The following is a 16,247-nucleotide window of genomic DNA, read 5'->3' as shown; positions in this document are numbered from 1 at the left end:
TAAGATGAATTATCACAGAAAACTACAAACTGAATGGAAAATATTTTTCTGCTAAAGTCTACATACAAACACACACACACACACAAATACTGAAGTTCTGAAATTTTTAAATTTTCTGTCAGGCATAAGAAGAAAAATTTCCTGCAACTTGTCTTCACTTCTCAGCATTCTAACCTCCATTACAAAGTCCTTCTAAAGTAATATATATATATGTGCATGTTTGTCTATTTATTGATCTGGTATTTTGCATGAATATTGCCATATATGAGAGAAGGTATGATATTTGTTCTTTGGTGATTGGCTTATTTTACTGAGCATAACGGTCTCTAGTTTGGACCATTTTGTTTCAAATGGAACAATTCCATTCTTTTTAGTGGCTGAGTAGTATTCCATTGCAGTATGCATCTCTACTCCCAACTAACAGATGAACTCCCAATGAAACTGTAAAATACAGCTTGGCAATAGGATGAAGGACTATCAATCATTGTCTATGCCTCCATCGTCAGGATGCATTTAAAGAGAAGCATGATGGATTTGTGACTTTTTTTTGAAGGACTCTACTATTGTAATAATATAAGTGAAATCAGTGGTGAATGAGTGGTTTAGGTGTTAGTGGAAGGGAAATCCCTGAGTCTATAGAAACATACCATAAATGTTGAATGAACAATAAACAAGGACAATTTCCAACATTGCTGATACCATTTACATTGTACAGTGTGTCTGTGGAATATTTTTAAGTGGTAAAAATATGTAATGATTGGGCCCGGCTCTGTGGCCTTGTGGCTTAGGTCCTTGCCTTAAACGCGCCAGGATCCCATGTGGGTGACAGTTCTAATCCTGGCAGCTCCACTTCCCATCCAGCTCCCTGCTTGTGGCCTGGGAAAGCAGTCGAGGACGGCCCAAAGTCTTGGGACCCTGCACCCACATGGGAGACCTGGAAGAAGTTTCTGGCTCCTGGCTTCGGATCGGCGCAGCACTGGCCTTTGCACTCTCTTGAGGAGTGAATCATCTGAAGGAAGATCTTCCTCTCTGTCTCTCCTCCTCTCTGTATATCTGATTTGTAATAAAAATAACTAAATCTTTTTAAAAAATATGTAATGGTTACGATGTGATGAATACCTGTTATTACTCAAAGAACATATAATGATGTATGCTGAAAATCTGAAAGAATTAAGAGGTGATTTTGCAATATATCTATGCCTATATTACTTGGGGAATTTTTTGCATGAAGTACTTTTGGATTTAATCAAATGCTTTCTCTGCCTCTATATTGATGATCGTATGGCTTTTATTCTTCAATATTTTGATGTTGTGTAGCACATGTATTGTTAAACCATCCCAGCACACCAGGGCTAAATCCCACACGGTCCAGGTGAATGTTCTGTGTGATGTGTTGTTGGATTCTGTTGGCTAGTACTTTGTTGAGGATTTTCGCATATATGTTCATAAGGGATATTGGTCTGTTTCTCTTTCACTGCTGTGTCTCTGTCTAGTTTTGGGTCTAAACTGATGTTGGATTCATAGAAGAGTTTGAAATGAATGTCTCCCTTCCTGTTGTTTTGAATAGGTTGTGTTCGATTGGGGTAAGTTCTTGAAATGTTTTCAGAATTCAGCATTCAGTATCACTCATGATTGTAGGAGGTGCCCTCCAATTCCAAGATTACTCCTTCTGCCTTACTCAGTTTATTACTGAGGCTTTTCATTAAATTTCTAATTTAGTGCAATGTGTTCTGTATTTCTAGTAATTCCACTTGATCTTGTTTTAATGTTGCTATTTCCTGTGTAACATATTCCTTCTCTTCCTTGGACTCTTATATGTGCTCCCCAGTGTTTTTAATGAATTTTTGAACAATTTTTCACAAAAATTTCATTATACTCCAGTTCCTTGATATCATCCTTGTTTAAACCTGACATTGACATAGAAAAGTTCAACCACAGAAAGTGGTTAACAGACCCCTGATCACTAGAAAGCTGAGAAAGTGTCCACATGTAAGAGGTTAGAAGAGCTCATGAAAAATTGTCAAAAAGGAGCAGACTAAAAGAAACAAGCCCAAACTATAGGTTGTCTTCATTCTGATCACATGGACGAAGGACCCTGACATGCACGGATGCACCCGTAACAGCAAAGGAACCACAATTCTGAGAAAGTCAGCAATTAAGCCAAACTTTAAAATAGGTATTAAAATCTTATTTTTAAAACAAGATTCATTTTATTTTCATTGGAAAGTCAGATATACAGAGAGGAGGAGAGACAGAGAGGAAGAACTGTCCTTTGATTCACTCCCCAAGTGGCCTCAATGGCGGAAGCTGGGCTGATCTGAATCCAGGAGCCCAGAGCCTCCTCCAGGTCTCCCACAGGGGTGCAGCTTCCCAAGGCTTTGGGTCGTCCTTGTCTACTATCACCGGACAGGGAGCTGGATGGGAATCCGGGCAGCTGGGATTAGAACCGGCTCCATGTGGGCTACTGGCACGCACAAGGCAAGGACTCCACCTGCTAGGTTACCTTGCCAGGCCCAAAATGGGTATTAAAATATTTAACACTAACTTTGATCAAGGAGGTCTTAATGATGCACCTCCTTCCCAAAGACAGGAAAAGCTTGGAAAAGCGAGCAACACCATCGCTGCAGGTGGAGGAACCATATCTAAAAGAACATTGCAGCCAGAGCACACCTGGTGCCAGAACCCTAAGTTGCGCACAGTAAAGGCACACTGTGCATGCTCAAGAGGAGGGGGCCACGTCTTCTCGCGCATGTGCATGCGCATGCACTTTCCCGCTCTCGCGCATGCGCCTTTTCCGTCTGCTGGCGCGCCTCCCTGTTGTTTGCCGAAATCTTCACTCCTCCTGAGACTCCACAGGTAGGTCCGTGACAGCCTTCTGATGACCCTAAGTGTGAAAGGGTGTCAGAAGACGCCAAGCAGTGTCCCGGGATTATGTTTTACCCGTGGTCCCTGAAGAGAAAGCTCCTTGAGGAAGACGCCCTTCTCCTCTCTCAGGGGCACGGCCGCCATGCTCCTCATGTTCTTAGTGAGCCTGGGAAAGGGAGGAGGGTTGGGCCTGGTTCACGAGGGCTCAGCTGAAGATGTGCCATGGTCTGGGCACGCTGTGGGAGATGTCTGTGTCCTAGGGACTCCTGCCATGGCTCATGAGGACAGATTCCTGGATCCTCACAGGAGAACCAGGGAGAAGGTGGGCGGGGGTCGGGGTGAGGGGAGAGGGAATAGGGGATGGGCGGAGGGAGGTCAGCTCAGAGTTGAGTAGAGCACCAGGCCGAGGTGCCCAGGGAAGGGTGTGCCCATGGTCAGTACCAACTCCTCACCTCTATCAGGATGGCGCAGACAAAAGGCCAAAAGGCATGACAAACCCTGTTTGTCAGCAGGAAACGGGTCTGCTCTGTGAGATTCTGACAGTAATCCCTTTGCGGTGGTGCCTCCCTCTTTTGATGTGGTCTGTAAAAATATGGGGCAGGGCCTGACGTGGGGGCCTAGCGGCTAAAGTCCTCGCCTTGAATGCGCCGGGATCCCATGTGGGTGCCGGATCTAATCGCGGCAGCCCATCTTCACATCTAGCTCTTTGCTTGTGGTCTGGGAAGGCAGTCAAGGATGGCCCGAAGCCTTGGGTCCCTGCGCTCACGTGGGAGACCCAGAGGAGGATCCTGGCTCCTGGCTTCAGATGGATGCAGCTCTGGCCATGCAGCCGTTTGGGGAATGAATCGTGGGACTGAAGATCTGCTTCTCTGTCTCTCCTCCTATCTGGCTTTCCAATAAAAGTGAAATAAATCTTTAAAAAAAAAAGAAATATGGGACAATATCTCCAGAAGCATTCTCTATGTTTGCCATTTGCTACTGGAGATTTCATTGCCGGGCTCTCTCCCATCAATATTTTTGCAAATTTCTAGGAACCATTGACATGTGTTCTTTAACTAGACAGATTTCTGTCCAAATATTGCTTTTTTTAGAATAATATTTTTATATGAAAAAGTGAGATACATGAATTTTCATGTTTTTTTGTTAAACACTGAAATCTCTTTTTATTGAGTAGAAAACAGAGCAGTAAGTAGGTACAGTCAATGTAAATGCTTCATATAATCAACACTGGACTAGTCTGGAACAATTCCACGTTCAGGTGTAACATTATGCTTTTAAAATAGTAAAAATAGTAAAAAAAAAAAAGCATGAATATAACTTCAAGATAGATATTACCGATATAATGTTGTCTGTGATAATGTTTATTCACTTTTGCCTGAAAGAAGATAGTGTGCATGCTGAATTAAAAACGGATTGGGGTAGAGTTTAGAAACTTTGAATAAATATGCAAAAATGTAGTGATGATCAAAAGAATTCAATCAGCTCTCATTCTAAAAGAGTTACTTTATTTTAAGAACGCTTTGAGAGATACAAAGGAGGAATAATTAGGCGGAATATATGCGATCATAATAATTTAGAATTCATAGACATCAAAGCCAAATCCTTCAAATTATCCATGTTGTATTGAATGAAAAGTCAGATTACCAACATAATTTAAATATGCTGGAATGGAGAATATTTAATAGTAATTCATGAAAATAAGAGATGCAGACTGCCAAAATTCAAGTAGGTTCAATGTGGTTATAGATAAGCTATCAATTTTTGTGCATAAATCTCACTTCTTGCAATATCTTCTTTCAGGCAAAAGTGAATTTTCATAATGTTTTATAAGTTGTAACATTCTGTTTTCAGGGTGAATTATGACTAAGAGTTTTATCCCAAGATTTGCCGACAATGAGGATGAATTTCTTCCTGAGCCAGGAGAGCTTGAATATGTGAGTACTGTAATGTCTGATGACCTCTGCTGGTGTTTGATTTGTGAGACAATGTTCCCAAAGAATGTGTACACATTGATGTAGTTCATCCATGTAGATCATGGGTCATAATTGGTCTGATGAGGGAAACGCTCACTCTGCACGTTTTCATTGGGTATCCAGGGTGGATACTCTTTTGATCCTGGGAGACACAGCCCGTGACACCACCGTCCTTCGGACTCAGCTTGTTAGCAATTTCAATTCAGCACCAATAAAATAACTAACGCATTTAAAATATGGCTAGCTAAATCTCTGAGAAAAGTTGCCTCTCTTGCAGAAGCATAATTTCATTAAGAGGTTGAGTAATAAAAGTGTGTTGGAAATCGTCTCTGATGATCTTTGGATGTATTACAGCAAACATTTTCTTTTATTTACATTCATTTCAATAGCTCGTGATGCTTGATATTGAAAATCTTCTTCAGCAGCTGCAGCAATTGGAAAATATTGCACTTGGTCATCACGTGCAAGTTGAGGAAGCACCTCAGGTTGAAGGTAAAAGCAAGGCAATTAAAATACCTTTGGGAATGAGGTGCATGTCACCTTCAAACATTAGGCCACACTCCATAACAGAAAGAGAAAAGATTCTACAAGTGTCTCAAACATGTCCTGAACTTTGGTTGGAAAAGTGAAGAATAGTGCTTGTAACTTTGTGCATTATCTTCCTCTAAGATATTTTCTGTTGTCCTTCAATCATTCTCTTCACAGCTGTAAAATACTATCCAGCCAGGTCTCTACACAGAGTATGAGTTTATTAGGTTTCATTTATGTTGTGAATGTGTATATTAAATCTTGGACCTTTTCTCAAAAACTACATACCTTATCATAGCATGAAGCATGCCTGGTTAATGAACGTGCCTAGTAATGAAATCAACAGGGATGTTAACACATTTTTTGACACATGTTCTGATTAAGAAATCCAAGGCTTAGCTACTGTCTTTTACGGAGGCGTACAACGTGGCCAGGTGAGCTACATTAATACTCCATTCTCAAAGATCATCTTTGTTGTTGTATGAAAATATGGATTTTTTTATTATGTTCATACTACACAAATGTCTGCTGTCAAATATTATATTACTTCCATTTTACTTTACGTTTTGGAAATCTGAATTCCTGCAAAATGTATCATTATTTTTCAAGAAATTCCATGGGATTTCTATCTATATTGGATTTTATGCTTTACTTAATATTTTTACCAGTTTTCTCGTTTCCTAACCCTCACATTCTCACAGCGCCCATACTTATCTTGTCTTCCCTCTGTTCTGATGACATGTGTATAGCAATATTTATCACAATTTTTATATATTGACCTTATGATTGTTGTTTACACAGATCATCAGATTTATTTTCAGTTAGTGTGAAGTAACTTTAGCCTTCCTGTATGCATAGTTCAGAAAAGGGGAAAAGTAGGTCTTTTGGATAATAATTGTGTGCTTACCAATTCAAGGCATTTATCATTTCTACTATAACAAAAGAACTCAAGGGCTGGGCATGATGGCTCAGTTGACTGATCCTCCTTTTATAGACATCTGTGTCCCAAATGACTGCAGGTTCCTGTCCCAGTGGCTCCTCTTCCCATACAGTTCATTGCTTGTGGCCTGGGAAGGCAGCAGAGCAAGACCAAGGACCTTGAAACTCTACACCAAGGTGGGAGATCAGGAGGAGTCTCCAGGCTCCTGGCTGTGGATTGGCTCACCTCCGGCCCTTGGTACCATTTGGGCAGTCAGCTGGGAGAAGCAAGATCTTTCAATTTTTCCTTCTCTCTCTAAATCTGTCTTTATAATAAAAATAATTTCTAAAAACAATTCAAGTTATGATCTACATTCAAATTTCTGTTTTGTCCCAACAATCTCCTTTGTATAGTTTTTTTTCCTTCTCCTGAGTCCAACTAAATGTATCTCACTGTAACATAAATTCATTCACCTCTAGTTTACATGTGCTCTTCCAATGTTTATCTTTTATGACACTAACATTCTAATTATTATTTAATTTTTAGTTCATTTGATGGGTAATACTGTGATAAGTAGATATGCACATTCCATGCATATTGATCATATAAGTTTATTTAGCATTTCCCTCTCAATTCTAACCATTTTTAGTTTTAATATGAACTGTGTGCATATATATATATACATATATATATATACATATATATATATATATGTAATTTTGTTTGCACTTCACAGTTTCACATATCTGGAGTGACATTGCCAGTTCCAACACAGGGTCACAATGCATATCATGTTAAACTGAGCAACATTTCTCTGTCATTATCACTTTATGCCAGGAACCATGAAACTCTTCCCTTTTATCCATTCATAGATTATCTACCAGGTTACTGGTAGCTATGGTATTATAACTTGGCAGAGGAAAACTGGCATTTATTCTTCCTCTCTGGCCCTGTAGCGATATCCATATCAAACTCCCCATCTGCCCAACTTGCTCAGACTACACGCATCACTGTCCTACATTCTGTTCAAAATATTAGGGCTGGTATTGGTGCATATTGAGAAGCTAAATACTCATCAGACACACGCTTTAAAAAAAAGATTTACTTATTTTTATTGCAAAGTCAGATATACAGAGAGGAGAGACAGAAGAAGATCTGTCGTCTGTTGATTCACTCCCCAAGTGACCACAACAGCTGGAGCTGAGCTGATCTGAAGCTAAGAGCTTCTTCCAGGTCTCCCATGTAGGTGCAGGGTCCCAAGGCTTTGGGCCATCCTCAACTGCTTTCCCAGGCCACAAGCAGGGAGTTGGATGGGAAGTGGAACTGCTGGAAAACAAACCAGCACCCATATCGGATCCTGGCGCGTTTAAGGCAAGGACTTTAGCCAGTAGGCTACCATGACAGACACCAGACACGTAATTTTAACCTAGGACTCCTGTGCTACACCTACCTAGAGACTCAAAATATCACTGATTATTTTGATAAAATGCACGTTATTGTGAAGGGAAAAGTAGTTCGATAGAAGAAAAGTACAGTAAGGAAAAAGGTGACATTCAGGAAATGTTATTTTCCTTGTTTAATTCATCAGGTTCCTGAAATAAGCATGTTGATAGTACACATCACAGTCCTGATCAAATCTTCCTGCAGGATTGGTTTCACAAACATGAGGCAAAAAATTTGATCCTTTTGTTGTATGAATTCAGGTTTGGCTGCTTCTCTGGGTTACCACTTTATGTTACTCTAATTTTTGATACTTGGGGTGCACAACATAATCTGTTGCTTAGTAAAAATATAAGTGACTACTGTAGTTCAAATAAATATATCACACACTTCATATTTGTAGTCTTGTTTCGGTAGTTCAAGCCTTTGAAGTCTATCATGTTAGCAAATTTAAAGTAAACTATTCTGTCGCTAACTATATGTGCTGTATGTTGCATCTCAATCTGTATTTAACCTGCTACTTTTTAACCTAGTGATTGATAACACCCACTTCGCACCCTCTCATGAAAATTGGCATTCCAACATTGCTTTTTAGGCCTCACATATAAGTGAGATCAGACAGTATTTTTCATTCTGTATCTACCTTCCTTCAGTCACTCTACCTTCCACCAAGCCTGTTGCATCTCCCAAGGAACACACAGATTGCAAAGTGCTACCAGTGTCAGAGCTAGGTCGTTTAGATCCCAACAGTGAATGCACCTAGAGTTCTCTGTCTGCTTTGAGACTGTGACTCTTGTGTGTAATCCAGAGCACCAGGAATTCCCACTTCATCCACTGAGCTGCTCTGCCCATTTCAGTATGGACGTTTTCTCAGCGCTGTAGTGAATAGGAGTCCGTCAGCCACTCCATTGATTTCTCTTACAGGTGATTGATCCCTGTCCAGAGGCTTGTTTGCTGTAAATCCGGGCAGACAAAACGTCGGAAACCCCTGTTCCACTGTGTTCCTTATGTCACTCAATATATGTTTTTGTTTCTAAGAGCCCCATGGAGAAGCTGATCTCCAGGAGTCGCCTGAAGATGAAACTGCTGATGAAAACGAAGAAAATCCAGAAGGTGATGAGGCATCAGAGCATAGTGGGAGCCCTACAGTGCCAGAAGCAAGTAATTAATGAAGGTGCAACAGTATGAATATGTGAATTAGTTTTCTGTTATTACACGTTTTGTTATACCCATACCAATAATGCTGATGCTACTTCAATGACAGTGTTGACACCAAAAGATTGTTGTGAAAGTAGCTTAATCAGAACCTGACACACGGGGAAACACCACCTAATAATGGAAACAAATAGGCTGATGACCGCACAGATTGTAACAAAAAAGCATTTTCTTACTGGTCATCATAAATCTCCCTTCAGCAGCTAATAGCTATTTCAATCTCTTATAATTTATGCTTTCATTAAATATTTAGGCATTGTGAATTCTCAGTAATGCCACTTCCTCTGACACAGGCATGCCCACTTCTGATTCATCACCCTGCTGATGGGCCTGGAAATGCAGAAGATGGCCCGAATGCTTGGGGCTCTGCAGCCTCATGGGAGGCCTCTGCTAAATTGCAGGAAACTAAATCAGCCAGATACTCAGCATTATTTCTCTAGTCTGGGTCTTGTATTTGCACATAATCAATTTCCTGAATACCAAAGGGAACAATACTTTAACAGATAAATTAGTGGAACTCAACACAGTACCATGAACATTGATGACATCAGAGTTTTTTCTACATCCTTTAAAGCCGGGACACTGAATCCTCACTTGTGTGCTGGCTGTGCTGAAGCTGAAGCTACTAGACTTCCTTGTGCTACTAGAAAGCATGATATGTTTAGCAGCAGTAATATATGTGCCCACCAGCATATGAGCCATGTTTCCACAGAGGTCTAATTACATGTAAGCTGAACTTGACTGTTGCAAACCTCTAGGTTCCATCTATTTTATAAAGTCAAAGAAAGGATTCTCTTAGAGGTCGTCTCAATAATGGTTTGTATCTTAATGTTCCCAATTGTTGTGTTTCTACTGCAGGTGAAGGAGACTCAGATGTTTAAGTGAAGACATGAAATCCTGCAATTGCTCTTCCATGGATGTTGGGATTTCAATTCTCAATAAAGATGCAGAGTTTCCTGGAAAGACATCTTGGGCATCCTTTGTGTGTTTTGACATTGTGTGATCTAATGGGTTTGGGATGTCAAGTTATCAAGTTTGTGTATGCAGTTTCCTTTTGCACACCCTGTGACCTGTTTTACTACAAATCCATCTATAGATCCTTTCTGATTTCCAGCACACACAATCTTCATGCTTGATCAGGAACCCTTGTTCCTTGCGTTGTGATCATGATCCATGTGCCCACTTGACAATGTTGGACAGGCCTACTCTCTACAACATTAGGTAGCAACACAAATGTGGGAGAGTCTTGTATTATGCATGATGGAAAAAGGAAATCTTTCATAACTTCACCATGTGAAGTGTGAGTTTTTCTTTTCTGTAGTATACATTGTCAGAAGGGGATGTTGGTTTTTGGTTTACTAAGAAAATTATTCTGAAATATGGCTGATTTCCATCAAACATTTGTAGCCAATCACTTCAGATGTCCATAGAGTCTAACGCTTATTACCCTGTACAAGTGGAGGATTATACTGGTACATTCCTAGGCATAAACCAACCTTGTTTTTCTGTGAAAAACATTTGCAAAGATGTATTATCCTGCAGGATATTCAATGTCATAATCCCACACTTCATATTTTTCTCTACTTTTTCATGACGTAATTGTTTATATCCTGCACCTGTGTCTCTTCTCTGTGATGGTTTTTCCTCCCAAATTTACTTCAGTAAGCTAAATCGGGATATAAACTTCTTTCAGTGTACTTTAGAACTTACATCTCTTAAAGAGTACTGTAGAACTCAGCTTCCCACATTCAGTTGCACTGAGATAACTTACTCAACTTGTTGTCGGAGTCAGGTTCAGGGATAGAAGCTGAAGAGTCAGCTGCAGGGTAATTCCATCTTTCCAAGCCCATCGTTTAAGGCCTTTAGCCCTTGCTTAGGTACTTGAATGCTGACTTACAGCTCTCTAATCATTTATAATTAATCAACAGCAACCTTGAGGCCCATTTGTTTCTCTACATTGCAAGAAATAGATCTGGTACAAAGGTTGTGGAGTAGTGTGGGAAACTGCTGTTCCTGAGCCCACATCGCATATAGTTGGTTCAATTCTAAGTCACTCCACGGTAAAATCAGTCGAAAATCACCCATGTATATTGGTTCTGCCAGACATGTAGAATACCCATAAAAAATTGTGGCTCCTGGGTTCTTCCTTACTGCTGGCTCTGGCAGCCTTCTGGGGAGTGAATCACTGGATGAAAAATTCTCTCTTTCTCTCTGTCTTTCCCTAATTCTGAATTAATAATTAGTAAAGGAATCTTTGAGGACAGCTAATGTGCATCCAAAGCCCATTGGACTCCATGTCTATTAGAGAAAGGGTTGATTTCACAAACATTATTGATTTTCCATTTCTTGTTTAAAATACTCCCTGGTAAAATGTCTATTAAAATCTTATATATTGAGACCCCGGGGGGGGGGGGCAACGGAGCCCGCAGGTTAGCAGCCATGGGGGCCACCTCAGAGCCGGACTAAAGTCCGAGCTCCGCCCTGCTCCCGTTAGTCGGGAGCGGGGCAACTTGGGTGAGTTCCATTTGCCAAACCCGCAGCAGGGAGGCTGTGGGCGAGTCATCTGTTCTGGGCGGCCAGTGCACCAAGTGGTGCCAGGCTCTGCCTGCAGGCCACCCGGTGGCAAGCTCAGAGGTTTTTATGATATGGAAAGCTATTTGGGGACACCCATCAATAGGCCCAACTTTGGTATAAGGGAGACAGGATTCCTTGCAATGTCCAGGAACAGAGGCTTGAATCTCTAGAATAACACACCCACCGCCCTTGTTAGTGAACGGGATTGGAAAGTGGCGCGATCTAGAGCTCGGGTGTTCAAACCTCCAGCAACTGGGAAGTTGCCAGGGGGCCGCAGGATGGGGAGTCTTGCTCAGATCCTGACTCCAGCCACCAGGTGCTCAAGGCGAACTGTGCCCGGGCCTGCCAGGATAGAACACAGGTCAAGCTGAGTTGGACCATTGCACCTGCTACTCTGCTTGAATCAAGGATGCGAAGCCACAATGTCTAAGGCTGAGGCTAGGACAAATGAGGGACTGAAACAAGCTGAGTCGGAGCAACCACTGGCTGGCGTATGATCTACGGCTAGTAACAGGCCCAGTCTGGGAGCCAAGGGGATACCCTAACTGGGTTGAGGCTCCCTCCAAGGGGCGCGTGTGCGGGAATGGGGGCTGTGTCCTAACCTAGAAATAGTTGTAGTCTCCCAAGGCACTAGTGTGGGCTGGGATTGGATGCACCGGACTGTGCTGGACCCCAACACCGTCTGGTGTCCTGGATAACCAAGGTAAACATGAGACTGGCTAGGCTAGGTCTCGACCCCCCACTGAGCCACTTGTGAACTGTACATGGGTATAGACAAGCCACAGCTGGGCTGAAACATCCTATAACAAGAACCAGAATGGGGTGAAAGCCAGCCAGGTTAAGCCACTGTCCCTGCTAGGACAAGAGGTGAACCTAGAAGAGCTGGCTCAAAACCCCCTGGTATGCGCATAACTTGGCAATGGGAGAGGCTCAGAGGGAGGTGCCTGGGCAACTCCTTTGGCAAGATACAGACCCTCCAGGTTAGCGCAAGAAGCACAATAGGAAACAGCCCAGAATAGGCCATGGAAAATTTCCCACGGGCATACATTTGGCACGGGACAGGGGCAGACCAGGCTGAATCAGTGCATGTTGTCCACTGGCAAATCCAAACACCAGAACGGAGTGTGGGTTGGGCCGGGTTTGGTCGCGACAAACCCAGTGTACAATGTGGACTGTCAGGGCGAGGTTACCGGTACTAGATTTGACTGCAGCGCCCAACCAGCACACTTGAGAACCAGGAAGGGCAGAGCCGGCATGGGAATTTAGGGGCTGGTCCCCTCACCGGACAGCTACTCCCACTGGAGAGCGTGGGCTGGGTTGGGGACAGACCACACTAAACAGGGCTACAACACCTGTGTGCCGCATGGGAACTAGACCAGGGAAAAGCCAGGTTGAGCAAATTATCCCCTGCTGGGGCAAGCATAAACTAGAATGGATGAGGGATGTAAGGACTTAACCACAACACCAGCTGGCTGAAGCTGGCTCTGGGGGCTAATTCTGTTAAGTCAAATCGCGGAACCACCCGAAAAGTGCATAAACCGGGACAGTGAGAGACCCAGGAGGGAAACAATGGGTTCCCCCCTCCTGGGTCACTGCCCCTGCAGGAGGACATGATAACTTGGAAGGGGGCCAGGGTGGCTAGACAGAGAGGAACTCAACAACATCTGTGGGAGCTGGATGGCTGAGCTGGCTAGTTAGAACTAAGCTTTAAAACCCAGGGACAAATACAAGAGTTAAATGGGATGTGGGACAGACTGGACTAGTCTGCTATACACATAGGCAAACCAGGGTAGGGGCGGGCCTAGTGGGGGTTATTGTGGGTTGCCCCAACTAGGCTGCAGCCCCCACTGGTTGATGCAAGTGCCGAGTACGTACTAGGCAGAACCAACCTAGTCTGCAACACCCACTGGTTCCAGAGCAACTCCAGTCCAAAAACAAAACCAGCCCAGGAATTGCACCTATAAGCTGATTGTGGCGATGACCAGCTGGACTCAGAACCCTAGCCAAGAAAAGACAGAGAACAGAACGGGTCAATCAACCATCTCAGATATATGTTGGCAGGGAAAACTGGGCGAATGAAGATTCTATGATGGACAGTGTCAACCAGTGAACTCTGCAACGACCTTACCGAGCTGGGATTGGCGAGACTGGCAGTGATTCATAACTAGAGAAAAATTAAAACCACTAGGGGTTGATCGCAGCTAAATAGTCTCCCCAAGAAGCTGTTCAATACATCTGGACAATGAGCAGCTGGACTATGTGCTTGGCATCTGTTTGCAAGGGAAGAATCTTGATTGAATTTGAACTGTAATGCTGCAACGGGGTGGGGGGTCCACCGTGGGGGAGGGGCATGGAGAGGGGTGGGGGGGAATCCCAGAGCCTATGAAACTGTCACATAATGCAAATAATTAAAAAAAAATAAAAAATAACATAAGCACAGCACACTAAAAAAAATCTTATATATTTTTGCATCTTATTTCATCATGATTTCATCATCTGATTTTTTTATATGTCATGAGAAGCTAATTTTATTTTTTATTTGTTTCTTAAGATTTTATTTTATCTCTAATGATGTCCACATAGTTGATAAGAATTCATGCCCATATGCACCATTGATCGGGGTGGGAATAGTCAAAGAACAGAGTGAAGTGGGTGAGACAATTGCTTCTAATTTTTTGTTCCTGTGTCTGAGGTTTGAGGAGAGAGAAGGTTAGAACACAACTCATTGCAACTTAACCGCATCAGTAACTAGGGACAGCCACTGATGTCATCCTAGTGTCTCCAATATGGAGCACGTTCCAAGAGTACTGCCCAATAGGTTTCAATAGTTCTGGGATGCTGCTGATTTCATTGCTCCAATTTTGAGGAAATACTTCCAACTATGGCTGACATAGTCCACCACAGAGTTCCCACTTGCCCAGACACTTGTAATCAAAACTTGGCCAGGAGAGGTGTCCAATTTGTTCTGCCCTCCATTCTAAGCTATGGCCTTAGACATCAGCTGCAGGCCTCAATGAGCTGTCATGTCCCATATGCGTATCTGGGTGCGTCTGCTGCCCAAGCATGTGTCAAATGAGGAGGCCCATTTGACCATGCACTCCCCAGTGAGAATACGGATCCTGTGGTTTTCCCCATGGTTGGAGTTTTGACTGCATCAGTACATTGGGCAGGGAAGGAATCTCCAAGGAAACCTGGCCTGTAATGACCCTAGCCCTTGCCCCTGTGTATATTCAGCCAGTGTTGTGCACTGTTGTTCATCTCAGTCTGTTGTGCACATCAGCCTACACATACACTGGAGATTGCTGTTGCCCAGTCAGTTCTATCCCAAGTGCCATCTCCTACCAGTGAATGCTGTGTCCCATCCTAACTGCCCACCACAAACTCAGCCCTCACACAGCAGTAACTACAATCTAGTTGGAGCGACCCCCAATAATCCGCACCAGGCCTGCCCACAGCCTCTGTTCCTGTGCATGCTGGTGTGTGCAGCAGACTGATCCAGTCAAATCCAATAACATTCCATTCAGCTCCTGTACACACAAATGGGTGCTGCAGCTTAACAGCCTGATTGACCCTGTTATCCAGTGAACACTCATACCAGTGTGTGCTACCTCTTGTCCAGCTGGTCTTGCCACAAGTCTTAATTCTCATGTTCATGGATGGGAGCTGAAGCCCATTAGAGTGTGCACACAGTTTCCTAGTAGGCTCACTTCCAGCTCCAGAATGGACTTTCCTGGTAGAACTTCTGTCTAGCCTCACATGACTTGCCCCCGACTCCTTGCACTTGTCAGCTGATGCTGCAGCAGAGACTGACCAATCAATACTTTGGCTCATGCATACACCAATGGATAGTCGCTTAGCCCAGCCTGGCTGTTCCTCTAACCCAGCTCACATGCAGGCCAAAAGGTGTTGTAGACCTGCCCAGCCTGTTCTGTCCCCAGTCCAGCTCTCATGTTCACCAGCTGGAGCAGTGACCCATCAGGGAAACCCACACAGTCCCCCTACTGGGCTCATCCCCCCATCTCAGGTCTTACATGTGGTTGTGGATGCTATGCGTCGATCTGGCATGGCTTGCCTCACCTCGGCATTCACTAGCGGGTGCTGTAGCATGGCTCCACCCGGCCTGCTCCAGTTCCAGCTCATGCTGGCGAGTACTGCAGACTAGCCCAGCCTGGACTGCCCACAGTGCCAGCCCTAATGTAAACTAGCTGTCACTGCAGCCTGCCCTGGCCTGTCCCTCACCCTGTTCTGGTTTTCACATCTGTCATTGAATGCTCTGAACTGGTCCAGCCCGACCTGCCCCTAGACCCAACCACATGTATGACAGTGGGTACTGTAACCTGTCCTGGTCTAGGATGATCCCAGTCTTGCTTCTATTGCTTACCAACAGGGACTGCATCCTGACAGAGGAGTTCCCCAAGCTCCTGTATTAGGCCACCTCCCCGTCACAGACCTTGTACACACCAATGGATATTTAGTCTGACTTGGCCTAATTCTTATTACGGCATTCACTGGCGGGTGCAATGGACTTGCTTGACAGACCCACAACCATTCTAGCTCTTACTATTGGGTTTTTAAGCCTAACCCTCCCATGCTCACCCCTAGACCTGGATCTCAAGTAGTTCAAGGGTCCCGGACCTATCCCTACCCATGCTATACTCATTTGCTCTTGTGAGTACCAGCAGGTGCTGGAGTCTAGCCAAGCCTGGCATACCCAAATTCAGTCCACACCCATG

General features: G+C 43.6%; 1 long non-coding RNA gene across 4 annotated transcripts in view; it reads left to right on the top strand.

The window, feature by feature from the left end:
* Nucleotides 1–2,800: 2,800 nt before the first annotated feature.
* The window catches only part of LOC131478591 (uncharacterized), a 56,334-nt gene continuing 42,887 nt past the window's right edge, over nt 2,801–16,247 (top strand). Inside the window, exons 1-5 of one of the 4 annotated variants that reach the window (XR_009244563.1) lie at nt 2,801–2,856; nt 4,717–4,799; nt 5,228–5,330; nt 8,764–8,899; nt 9,799–9,907. This is a non-coding gene — a long non-coding RNA (uncharacterized LOC131478591). Of the gene's footprint in view, nt 2,857–4,716; nt 4,800–5,227; nt 5,331–8,763; nt 8,908–9,798; nt 9,908–16,247 lie in introns of those variants that run through there. The other 3 variants (XR_009244561.1, XR_009244564.1, XR_009244562.1) reach the window with 3 other exon arrangements.

Source organism: Ochotona princeps, chromosome X, assembly GCF_030435755.1.
Source record: "Ochotona princeps isolate mOchPri1 chromosome X, mOchPri1.hap1, whole genome shotgun sequence".
NCBI lineage: Eukaryota > Metazoa > Chordata > Mammalia > Lagomorpha > Ochotonidae > Ochotona > Ochotona princeps.
Note: the sequence above shows the minus strand (reverse complement) of the source record. Positions and strands in the feature narration are given on the sequence as shown.